General features: G+C 35.8%; 1 long non-coding RNA gene across 3 annotated transcripts; it reads left to right on the forward strand.

Moving 5' to 3' along the window:
- The first annotated feature begins 2,575 nt into the window (after nucleotides 1-2,575).
- On the forward strand, nucleotides 2,576-7,159 carry LOC149378976 (uncharacterized). Of its 3 annotated transcripts, none has more exons than XR_016294200.1 (6): nucleotides 2,576-2,679; nucleotides 4,407-4,511; nucleotides 5,376-5,432; nucleotides 5,855-6,113; nucleotides 6,250-6,500; nucleotides 6,781-7,156. It is a non-coding gene; the product is annotated as an uncharacterized LOC149378976 (long non-coding RNA). The 3 variants fall into 3 exon arrangements; XR_016294201.1 differs by lacking the exon at nucleotides 2,576-2,679 and adding an exon at nucleotides 3,468-3,625 and having other exon boundaries at nucleotides 6,748-7,159; XR_016294199.1 differs by lacking the exon at nucleotides 2,576-2,679 and adding an exon at nucleotides 3,469-3,625.
- The last annotated feature ends 5,980 nt before the right edge of the window (nucleotides 7,160-13,139 follow it).

Raw genomic sequence — 13,139 nt, forward strand, 5'->3', positions numbered from 1 at the left:
TCCCTGCATGACCAACTGGTCGCCGGCCGGCCGGCTGTGTCACTGCCAAGCATGAGCATCCGGTCGCCGGCCGGCTGGGTCACTGCTTGACCATCCGCTCGCCGGCCAACTGGGTCACTACATGACCATCCAGCGCCGGCTCGAGGTCACTAAATGACCATCCGGTCACCGGCCGGGCGGGTCACTGCATGACCATCCGGTCGCTGGCCGGTCGGGTCATTGCATGACCATCCATCCGGTCGCTGGATGGCAGGGTCAATGCATGACCATTGCTTGACCGCCCGAGTTGGTGAACTTTAGGTAGATCCGTCATTCGGGTAGGTAGCTCAGAATCGATGGATAACACTGGTCTGATTAGTTCAACTTAATTCTCACTTAATGTATGTTTAGGACTATTTGAAAAAGCAAGGGATAAGGATGGTGGATATTGCGGTGGATAGATAGGCGACTTTCGCCATCCATTATATCTATATACTAAAAGATTTTACTTATTATTGAATAATTACGAATATCCATTATAATAGATTTTTTTTTTCTCATAGCTTCCTACTTAGATCTAAAATTTCAATATAACCCGGCGTCTTAGAAGCTTGAGCATGTTCAGTCGTAACACAAGTTTTTGGGACTTTGTATCTGAATAATGCATGCAACTAAATTGGAAATCAACTTTCTAAAAAACAAATATTGGAAATGAACTTGTATCAATTCGTGATGCGAAAGACTTATTCAATAATGAAAGTGATATTGTAGAAAAAAAAACTAAGATGATTGTTAATAAGAACTAAAATTTTTAGCGAAAATACAATTTGATACTTTATTAGCATCTCATTTACAAAATTTCGTCTTTCATATTTGAAGCCGAATGACAATTTCTGGTTGAGGTCTAAAAAACCACTTTTTGGAAGTTGGGAATGAGAATTTTGCTGTAAACAATCTCTTTGTGGGTGTGCGAGAGAAACTAAAACACATTCGCACTTTGTTGCAAATTGTATAGCTTATAAGAGGTTGGAAGAACCTACTTTTGTAGCGACAACATGAAGCGGCAAATAGGTTTGGAAAATGACATTCAAGAAAGGAAAGACCTCTTTGATATAATCCAAAGTTCTATGGAGTTGATGAGAGACAAATATAGACGATGATGAATTCTTTTAATGGAACAAACCAGTCCGCTATGATGATGAAAACTAGAACCCTGATCCACGAATAATGTCATAGGCTTGCAATGAATACATTGATGTAGACCATGTATTGAGTGACGAAGTTGGTCTAACTTTGCATGGATTATAGTGGCGGGATTTGTGTTCGCGATAATGTTGTTGACGACAATGGGAGTCTAGCAAACTCGGTAGCAAAGGATTGCCTTATTAGGAACCTGACTATGGAAGAAGGCGTAATTTAATTTTTTTTAATGCCAAGGCCCCCGAATTACTTATGTCGACTCTGGTCCTACTTACCATGATCGTAATCCAATTATATTACCACATACCTTTCAAAACGCATAGATATATCGACCAAAGCTTCAGTGCGCGTAGATTGATACGGTGTTGAACATATTATAGCATGTATGTACCGTGATATCTCCTCATTAACCATTTTGTAAAATATGATCAAGTAGGCTATGACATATATGTCTAAAACTATTGTCAATCGTACTAGGCAATTCACATGGTATCAATATTGCGAGATTCAAGAACATCAACCGAGTTTTATCTATCCGGGTCGTCATTAATATATATTCATATATGATTGACAGTGATTGAACTTATTATTTTGGTATTTTAAACATTATATACTTTTGACTTATCTAATAGATGAATTTTGTGGTGTTTAAACATTATTTTGTAAATTAGATATTTTCTAACTTAATTTAGACTTTATTTAAAATTATGCATCTATTAGTTTATTATGCAACAAATACTCTATATTTCCTTTCAAAATAAAAATAAGGGAAAATAACACATATATACCCTATGTTTTAGTAAAATATCGAGTTTAACCTTTGATTTTAAAAAATATCGAGTTTTTATCTTCCGTTTACTTAAAATAATAAAATTATACTCTAAATAGATAACAATGCCACAAATCTACCTTTTATTGATTTTTTTTTTTATTGATGTTAACTCTGATATAAGTTACCGAACCACACACCAAACTAGTACCCTAGCCCTAAACTGAAATAAATTAATAAAATTCATACCTCCCAACAGATGTCTTCATTCCGTGTTTGAATTACAACTCTAAGTCCTGGATTTCACGCTTGAATTAGTGATTTTGATTACTATCGACTGTTGATTTTACCCCTTTTCTATGTTTGCGTTCTCCACAATTCAGAGGTTGTTGTTTGTTTTGACGTTTATAAATAAATTACATATATAAATATTAGAGTCAACATCGATGCAAAATCAATAAAAGAAAGATTTGTGGCACTGTTATTTATTTTAGGGTATAATCTCATCATTTTAATTAAACAGACGCTATAAACTCGATATTTTTCTTTTAATTTCGCTAAAAATAATTTGACATATAATTTTAAAAAGATAAACCTGACATGGGAATTCGCATGAATAGGTTTGATCCCTAATTACCTTAAACACAAATAGTCTATAAAACATAGTTAAGCTTAAGCCTCTTAAGTGAAAACCTCCAAGCAGTTTTTGTTTGCGGCGCTGGATTTGCTTGGTAATATTTCTGATTTCTTCTTTTTCCAATTTTCTTAGTCTGTTTTACTTTCTTACACGCATTTCATTCTCTCTAAATTTCGTGGTTCAATCTGATGAATTACTTGATCAAAACAAGGCTTATTTTTATGGCTTCCCTGTTGTCCATGCTCAGAACTGTTCTAGGTTTTGGAACTTTGGAACTTTAATTTTTATGAGCTCTTCAGATGCCTTTTATCCGTTCAAGATATAATCTGCTTGATGTGTATTATTTGTTGATTCGCCATCCATTACAAAAGAACTAAATGTTAATGAATTTTGAGCTTATATCAAAGAGTGAAGCGATTTCTTTGAAGCTCTTGATCAGTGATAACAATTTGATTGTCTATATACATATTTTTCTACTTTGTGTGAAATATTAAATAAAATCAATCTAGTCACTCATTTCATTATATATAGATGTCGCTGTTTATGTTGATTGTGGTTAATGATCTGGCTATGTTGAGAGAATGAATGCAGGTAAGTTAAAAATGTTTTTTGTATTTATGTTCAACATTAATTAATTTATCTTTGAAGAGTATTTATATTTAAATATGTGGCCAAATTCTATGTGAGATAGACGGTAAGTATTAAAACTATAAGAAATCTCATTGCGAAAGAAATTTGCTAAAAAAAAAAAGGAAAAAAATCTTTACCAAAATAGTGTCTATTTTCCATTGCAAAAGAAATTTGCTAAAAAAAAAGGAAATCTTACCAAAATAGGCTCTATTATCCATTTGTAATAACAATAATATGCATCTTAAAATTCTTATCATATAAAAAAAATAACATCATTCGCATGGATAGGTTTGATCCCGAATTACCTTAAATGGCACCAAATCCGTGTATATAACTTTCGTTAGCCTCCAAGTTTCTCATCTATAACCCTATTTCAATCTTGGAGTCACTGCGGCACCTTGTTTTTTTCTGTAATATTTCTGATTTCTTCTTATTCCATTTTTCTTAGATTATTTTATTTTCATACAAGCATTTCATTCAGTGTACATTTCGTTGTTCAACAATCTAATGAATTATTTAATCAAAAGAATGTTTGGATTCGATTCATTTTTTTTTTCTGGCTCTCCTGCTGTCTATAATTTAAGATGTTCTAGGTTTTTGAACTTGATATGCTTTGAGCTCTCTGTGCTTTTTGTCTGTTCAAGGTATAATCTGGTTTATGTGTTTTTGTTTTGTTGCTGAAATATTAATGAAATTTGCGATCTGTGACGAAATAACTATCAAAGAGTGAAGCGATTCATCTAAAGCTCATGATATGTTACTGATTTTAAGACAGCAATTGCATTGCATTTACAAGTATGCAAAGAATGTATGATTATTTTGTAAATTTCTGTATTTCATTGTGTGTAGTTGTCTTACTTCCATAAAAATCATTTGGGTTTTTTTGAAATTGATGATATGAACAATGTGCTCTCTGATGCCTTTTATTTGTTCAAGAGACATTTTGATCTATGTGCTTCTGTTTATGTTCTGAAATATCCACGAAATCTTCGATCTATTACAAGAATGCCTAGAGGCTAAATCATTTTCAAAGTTCTTTGACCAAAGTGATTTCTTTTAAACTCATGATTTGTTACAGATTTAGTGAGAGGAATTGAATTGTGTTTTTTCATCTACAAGCAGGATGTAAAGCTCTTTGTTTATTTGGAGTGAAACAATTAATGACTCTCTTTCAATTGTTTCCATGTTCAGATTCGCGACATGGAGAGTTTGGCGGGAGTTGAAGGTGAGGATTCCGAGGGCGACAATGGTAATTTTGAAGGCGTTTCAATGAATCGGAGTAGCGACATACCAAAGGTATATCCGTTAATCACTAGCTTGTTATGGAATTGATTTATTCAAATCTTTTTAAAAAGCCGTTACTTGTTCTTACATTTCCGCTTGAGTTTCTTATATGTTATTGTAGTTTTTGTTTTTACCTTGACAATTATTTGAATCTGATTATATTTATTTATGGTTTTTTTCTAAATTTGGGGACTTGATTGTTGCAAGTAAAGAATAGGTAATTGGTTAATTTCACAGTTCATAAATAATTTCACAATAAATTTGCATTTTGCGAATTAAATCTTTGCGGATCATGCAATATACTATGATCTTTGCGAATCGTATGAATTTAAGTCTTTAGGAATTTAGAGTAATACAAAATGCTGGGATAGATTTATCATTTTCTAATACCAATCATCTATTCATGGAAAATATTGAGAACTTGAGTTCAAACTAAAAAGTCATAGTTTTGGGGTAAGTGATCGGCGTACTTACTGTTTGGTTATGAAGAAAATAAAAATGAAAACTTCCGTGAAGTTTTTCTTTTTCATTCTGTATTTTTCCTTCTTGTTTTGTGAGGTTGAATAATCGTTTTCCATTTAGAATCAAATTATGAACTCTGAAGTTTAGTATTATGGTCTCATGAAGTGATTAAAAGGAATTTCATTCATTGCTCCATTTTTCACCTAGTCCACAGTTGTTAAATGTCACTCACATAATCTATTCTCATTCATTCCGCTCTGTTTCTATCTCGTATGAAATTTACCGTAAATGGCGGAATTATTTGTTAAAAAGCCGTTACTTGGTCAAACATTTTCATTTACCTTTGGTGCGACAGTAACGACCACACATTTGGATATGATTTGAATATTTATTTTGTTTATTTCTTTTTGCAAGATTCGGCGACTGTTTTTCGCGAGCCGACACTGATGCGGTGGGTAGGAGGCAGACAAGGTATGAAGGGAAAAGGGTTTGGTTAATTCATTCAATTCAATGTTTTTACTAACCCATTTCACAATGAATTGCATTTCTTGAACCAAAGTTAGAGAATGCAAACTTCCCTTTTCGGGAGAAAATAAGAAATAAGAATATAAATTTCGTTGTTTTTTTTAGGTTGAATCATAGCTTTTTCCTTTTTAAAATAAATTTGCATGTTCACGGAAATAAATACCTGGTGCCAATCAATTGTTATTTGTATTTATTTTAATGAATGCCTAAAATAATCCAACATCCTATATCTATAAAAAGCCCTTGTTAACCCTCAAGCCTGACATCACATTTTCTGTGTATCCGGGAATAATTAAATATATGGTGAGTCGTTGATTACCGCAAAGGGATTATATTTTGATAATTTATTGATTAATTACTATAATTAGGCGCATACGCGGGTAATCTCTGTGGAGCTGGATTAGTCTCTGGAACGTAGAACCCATTTTGGTAGTTCTTGAAGGAGTCCATCATCTCTTGGATGACACTGCTCTGATCGTTATATTGGGCCAGCGCTGTTACAAACATCGTGAATAGTAGACCATCTACTAGAGCATGTAGAGAAGATCCTCCTGTGGGCCCCGCTTCTGAAGGCAATGCATTTAGGCGCCTTGGTCGCTCTCGCAGTTACACGCCCTCAGGATCAAAGTATGAACCTTATTCATCATGGTTATTTGGAAGTTAATTACCTTTAGGCATACGAAAGTTTCATGGCTCTACAATTTAGCTATTGTGTGTGTATGTTTTTATTTTATTTTAATTTTTTGTTCTTGTTTCTGGACAGAAACTCTTCACAACGGGAAAGAAGAAGAAGATCCACAGATCCTCAAATGCAGAGGAACCAGTTTCAGAGAGAGCTTGACAGTCTTGACATTGCTCATCCACTTGAACGTAGTGAATGAAAATGAAAGAGTCCATTTCTGAGACAGTGTAGATCAGATTATGACATTTATGCTGATCCTGATTTTTACTTGGCCAGTGTTGCAAGGCATCACTGCTAAAGAAATCTCAATAATGAGTCCTGATCGCCCCAAGGTAACTTTAAAAATCAGTTATCATGTGTTTTCTTTTGTTTCCGAAATACCAACGAAATTTGAGTTCTATTACGAAATGAACTAGCGGTTTATTGATTTTCAAACTTCCACTCTTGATTGGTCCAGAATAGTGAAACCATGTATTTAAGCTCATGATATGTTTTTCTGATTTTATAGTGGAAACTATTGGATTGTGCATATTCGTCTATGAAGGGAGTGTAAGACTTTGTTTATTGTCTGTTGAACAGTTATTTACTCTTTTTCAACTCTTGCCGTCTCAGATTCGCGATATAGAGTTCAAGTCATTGTTGGTTGTTGATGATAAAGTTTCCAGGGGCTACGATGGTAGTTTGGGAATATAAATGAAGCGGAGTAGCGACATACCAAAGGAAAATCCATTAATCGTTTGTTTGTTATGGAAATGATTTTTTATTTTTTTTTTAATTATTGTTTTCGAGAAATAAAAGGAAATAAGTGTTGGTTGCTCTCAGTTTGATTACCGTGGTTATGGTTATGCATAGTAGCAGATATGTCGAACTTTCTCTCCCATGTGTAGCTTGGTTCATAACAACACTAGTTATATTCCCCTTCTGATTTGCAGATAAGTTTTGAGGTTAGGTTAAGATGGTGATGAATCTAGAATCCGCTAAAAAAAAAAACATTGTGCACAGATGCATGAATATTAATTTGTAGAATCAAACCAAATATGCCAACTTTTCGTAAGCCTTGCCAAGCGATTCAGGATTAGAAATATGCCACGCTTTATGTTAAATGCTATATTTCTGATCAAGGGACGCTCAACCTAGAGAGGTATTTGCATATTGAACTACTTCCCATATGGCATATACTATATTAGTCAATCTAGACAAACTTTAGAATTATTCTCTATACGAACTAGTCATTTTAGTATGGTAATTCAATATTTAGCTAACTAAATAATGGTTTAGATCAATGTTATACAATTCTAGGTTGTGAGTTGTAACTAGGGTTGTAATTGGGGTTGTTTAATTGATTATTTCATGTATTGTCGATCCGAACCGGCAAGATCGGTTTGTTATTTGTGAAACCCGAAGCGATCCGGTTTGAAATATGAAATCAAACCAAACAAATTTGAGTGTTTTTTATTTATTTTTTTTATAATCTTTTTTGCAAAAATATTTTTCAATTTGAGATTCAAAGTGTACAATTTGGAAACCTCTATCATGGATTCAAATTTTTGTTATCAATCTTCTTCTGAAGATTTTCTAGGTTCATAAGTAATTTTATTTAAGGTCCATTAGATAATTAATCACATTTAAAGTTTAACATTGTTAAATAGCCAACGTTTTATAAATCTTAGGTAAATAACCACTTTCATATATTCACAGATGTAAATCTTAAGTAAATAACTACTTCCATTTATTAGGTCACATCATCTTTATGACTATTTACCTAAGATTTACGAAACGTTGGCTATATAGCAATTTCAAACGTGCTAATTGGTTATTTATCTAATTTCTTGTAATATTTACTTACTTAGTATTTTTTTTTTTTTTTTTTTTTGTTATAGTTCGATTTTTCTTTGTTTCCTCTGTTTGGCATGTATGTTTATAGTTGTTTTCCTCTGTTTTTTTTTTTTTGGGCTAACTTTTGCTAGGTTTTTATCAGAAAAATAGAATGTATTAGGCCGCCTAAAACGTTAGCATGCTATTTAGGCAACGTTTCAAATATGTTTCAAATATAACCACTGAATGCAAAGTTAATTTTTGTTTGGATTTTTCTATGCGGTTAATTTTTGTTAGTGGATATTTTGCAAAATCAACAGAACGTTGACTATTTATCAAAATTTAAGTTTGTACATGCTTTCTTAGTTTTTCTTGTATAGATGTTTGAAGATATTATTTTGTTAAATTCAAATTAGCTCGAGTAGTAGATTTCATTTACCGGGTTATGGTTTTTTTTTTTTTTTTTTTTCATTTGCTTTATTGTATATAAATTTAGGAGTTTTCTTGTTTGTTTTGTGCTATGTTTTGCTAGATTTTATAATTGTTTTTTTACTCAATTAAAGATGTTGAATGATTGTTGATAAAATATTTTAATCTACTGATATATAACTATTTTGTTCTTAAGTTTTGTAGTTAATGGTTCTGGCTAAAATGTGGAAAGACCCAAAATGAAAAGGTATTCATATGTTTATGTTTGGCGCGAGAATATGCATCGTGAAAAAATGTGGTGGAATGAGATACAACAAGAGTGTTGACCGTTTCTACAAATCTTTGTCTGTGATGAGTTGCGATTACACAATCCTAACTACATGCTCTCGTTGATTAAATTAAAGCAAACAAATAATTAGCCCACACTATACGTCCACGTCTATCTTGAGAATGATTCGAAAGAATAAAGTTGTTCTGTAGAAGAAGAAAATGTTGCCCAAGAAATCAAGGTGGATATGAACGCTAGGACATCTTCGAATGATATGATTTATAGCATGAGTATCTCTCTCCACACATTAACTTTGTAAGTTTTAAAAGTTTTTTTTTTGGCTGGTCGTGGCAAATGGTCTGGCCATGTTGAGAGAATGAATTTGGGGATTTGCCAAGGAAATGCCCCAATGAATTTAGGTAAGTTAAAGATGTCTCTTGAACTTATGTTCAATATTTTTCTGAGCAAAAAAACAATGTTCAACATTACTTAATTTATCTTTGAAGAGTATTTATATTTGAATATGTGGCAAAATTCTATATGAGATAGAGGGTAAATATTAAAACTTTAAGCGGATCATAAATTTATCTACCTAATGACTAGCTAAGTTGATAAAATCAAGGTTCTGAACGCCAACGAAAGTCGGCGGCGCCATTGATGCCGAGAGCTCAGCGGTCGATGAAGACAGTATTTTCCGTTTTGTCGTTAAAAGTTGTTCAAATTTAGAGGAAAGACACATCGGCGTTCTACAAAAAATTGGTCGAAGTCTGGATGTAGCTGAAGAACGTGAAGATGCTGGAGAGAGTCGTCGATTTCCGGCGACCTTCGCTTTTTGTTTTTAAAAATAAAAGATTTGAAAAAATGGGAAAAGAAAGAAAATGGGAAGAGAAGAACAATGGGAGAGAGAGACATAGCGGGTTTTCCGAGAAAGGGAGAGAGAGTTTTCTGTGTGAATATTTTATTAAGGCAAGTGTCAAGGAACTGTTAAGGAGAGAGTATGAATAATGGAAAAAAATGTTGTTTTAGTTGCCGTTTCGAGCCTCCTGATTTACGGAAAATCGTCATGCCGATGGAAAACCGAACGGAAAAATTGTGGAAAATGGCAAGTGAAATGCCGTTTTCGATGGAAAGCCGACGTGCCGACGGAAAACCGAACGGAAATAATGTGGCGAAACAAACACATAAATATATATATATATATATATATATATATATATATATATATATTTTGAAATGTAGTTCAAATTTAAAACACTTGAAATCATATATATCTAGCATAAATGTTCCATTTGTTCATGAAATAAATATGTTTTACAAACATATAGTTATAATATAAAATAAAATGTATCAATAGAATCCCGATGGACGTCCCAGTTGGATAAAACTCGGTTGGTTTTCTTGAAGCTCGCAATACTGAGATCAAGTGAAATTCCCCTAGTACGATTGTCGGAAGTTTTGAACATGCATGTCGTAGTCGGCTTGATCGTACCCCACAACTTCATTTATTAGTGGGCATCCCAGTGCACATGCTATAACGTGCTCGACACCGAACCGATCTACGCGTACACCGTACATACGACGTCCACGTCCTTGCGGATTCACTTGTGGCTGTGGCACTCCTATTGGATTAGGATAATGGTAAGGACAAGTATACGAACCGTCACTCTATGTGTCTGACGTGGTGAATGACATTGTGTCGAACTGAGACATCAAGTGATCGACGCCATATTCACTGCCAGATGATATGTACGCTCCATATCCTTGTTGGAAGTCACCACCGTAATCACTACCAGAAGACATGTAATGCATGGGCGCTCTCTGTGTTTCACCACCGTAATACGATCCGGTCTCAAAGCCAAAGTAGTCTCTGGGTCTGTTAAACATGTAATATATTACTTTTCATATTAATTATACGTACATTGTTTGTGAACTTCGACATGAATAAATGCGAATACACTAACCTGTCAGATCTTTGACGTCGTGACCCATGATCAGAATCTTGCGTGACTTGATAACCTTGCTCCATAGTCCACGGATCGTAATGCTGGCTAACACCACCACCACTACCACCACCAACGTCTTGACTAGCTGGATAACCGCCAAAGTTACCACCGTCTCCATCATCGTCACCGTCGTTAGGACCACGTCCATCGTCTGATGATCCATGCGAACTGTGACCGACGTCCTCGCTCAAGACGGTGTCGACATCAACACCTTCCGCCCGGGCCTGTGAGGCGACATATGGGTCGGGGTTCCGGTCTTCATTGTCGAGGTGAACTGGGCGGATCCATTGTAGGAGTTCATCATCGTCGACGTTGTCGCCCATTACCTCCATTGATCTTTGGATCATATCTAACGGATCCTTCCTGCCGACGGCGTCGCTTTGGATATCTCGTAATTGCAGCTTCATGTTGTAGCTACAAAAGACGAGTTCCTCAAGTCTCTTATATGCCAGTCGGTTTCGTTGCTTAGTGTGGACAAGTGCAAACGTGCTCCAATTTCGCTCGCACGCCGATGATGATGCGGTCTAAGAAAGGATTCTCATCGCCAACTTTCTCAACGTGGGGGTTTGAATCCCAAACATCACCCACCATTCTCCTAAGAAAATGAAGAAACTCCGTAAATATGAAGCTATGATATAAAACTCGGGAATAAAAAATAGTTCTTACCGGAAGCCATCTTCGTCCTTCCCGCTACTGCGGATTTATTATTGAACATGCCTTTCGCGTCACGGAATGTTAGAACTTCATTCCCGATGTTGTCGCAGTCATCGTTCGGGAATAGTCGCTCAAACACTTGTGTAACCGCCGTAAGATGCTCGGGTTGCTGACGATCTCTGGATTGTATTGAAATTTTGGATTTAGTTAGTGAGCTACAAGATAAATAATCACATATATAAATTAAAAATTATACAACGACGTTCACAAAGAACAAGTGAAATGATTAATACTTGCTTGGTGTAACAGATGGTCAAGTTGTCTATTCCATCTCTCAACTGCAATGTCAACCACCCATTGCTTGTTTGTGATGCTTTCCAACTTCTTTTTCATTAAATCGAAGATGTGGTACAACAAGCCCATCGTCGGAACAACTTCTGTATCAACGAGATGCAAAGTAGATTACATAGGCTCGAACACCTTGCACACGCTATCAATATGGAGCCAAAAGTTGTTGTCCAATATTTTTTACTCCACAAACTGCCAAGTTGCAGTTTGACGGAAGGAACATCGGTCCCACCAATCTGACGTGAACATCTTTTTCATCCCCGGTCGACTGCTCTTGAGACTCGTTAGGGCCAAGTAGTTCGCAGTGAATCTCGTCGGACCTGGACGGATTAGCTCTCCTTGTCATACTTCTCGCATCTTCGAGAGGACAACCCCGTGATTGTAGATGAACTTTATGATTCCTCTACAATTCTTAACAACCTCGGCGACAGTTGCTCGTTTTCCCACGTCCTCGAGCATCAAGTCTATACAATGTGTGGCGCACGAAGTCCAATACAGATTATATCGACGAGCGTGTTTCATTCCGGCTTTCTTGTAAGCTGAACCATTATCAGTGATAATCTAAACAACATTGTGTTCTCTGACTTCTTTCACAATGGGCGACCAGAATCTTATAGATGTACAAATAGTTCTTGATCTCATCTAACGCATCAACTGACTTCAAAAAACAGTCTTACCTAAACGTGTCGTTCCCGTCCATCCGTATTCCTTCAACACTTCCCGTTGCTGATCGATGTACTTCTTGACGGAGGCAACCTCTGCTCTAAAGTACGTGTTATAAATCTCGTACGGAGTCGAAAGTGGGATACCTAGACCTGTAAAGTTTGAAATGAAAGTATAGTTGGACACCACAATACTTGTCAAATTAAAACGGGTATTTCAAAATTCAAATACACGAGTCTTACCAACTGCCACAGCTTCATTGATCATGTGTCGAAAGTGCGGTGATTTCAGTTTGGCGGCTGACATGTTCTCGTGGATGACTAGCTGCTATTGGCTTGTCCTAGACGACCCTTCAATTTAAGATTCGTGATTTCCGGGATCGTAGGTTGTCGTCCACTATCTGGCCGAAATTGAGGTGGTGGTGGTGAAATCCCGGTACCCCCACCAGGGCCAGATCTCCAAGCATCGGGCTGTGTCTCTTGACGACTTCTTTTAAGAGCTTGCATCATATCACGTTCGTATTGTTGGTCGGGGTCAAACTCTACGTGAGTCGGACCGAAGCGTTCAGCCAAGTGCTCGTCTACGGCTTCATCACGGACGATCTTGCTTTTCTTCTTTTGGACAGTCGCCGCTTGTAACGCTAACATCTCCTTACTTCTGAAGGAACACTCGGACATTTCTTCACGTTTTTTTTCGGATCGTTTCCACTTAAGTGTAACTTCATCCATGTGATTCCCTCTCCCTTGGTAACGTGCCCACAATAATTGCACGTGAAGTGGTTCGGGTTTGTT

The sequence above is a fragment of the Urtica dioica genome, chromosome 12 (assembly GCF_054948205.1).
Source record: "Urtica dioica subsp. dioica isolate 48M chromosome 12, U.dioica_male_clone48M_v1_H2, whole genome shotgun sequence".
NCBI lineage: Eukaryota > Viridiplantae > Streptophyta > Magnoliopsida > Rosales > Urticaceae > Urtica > Urtica dioica.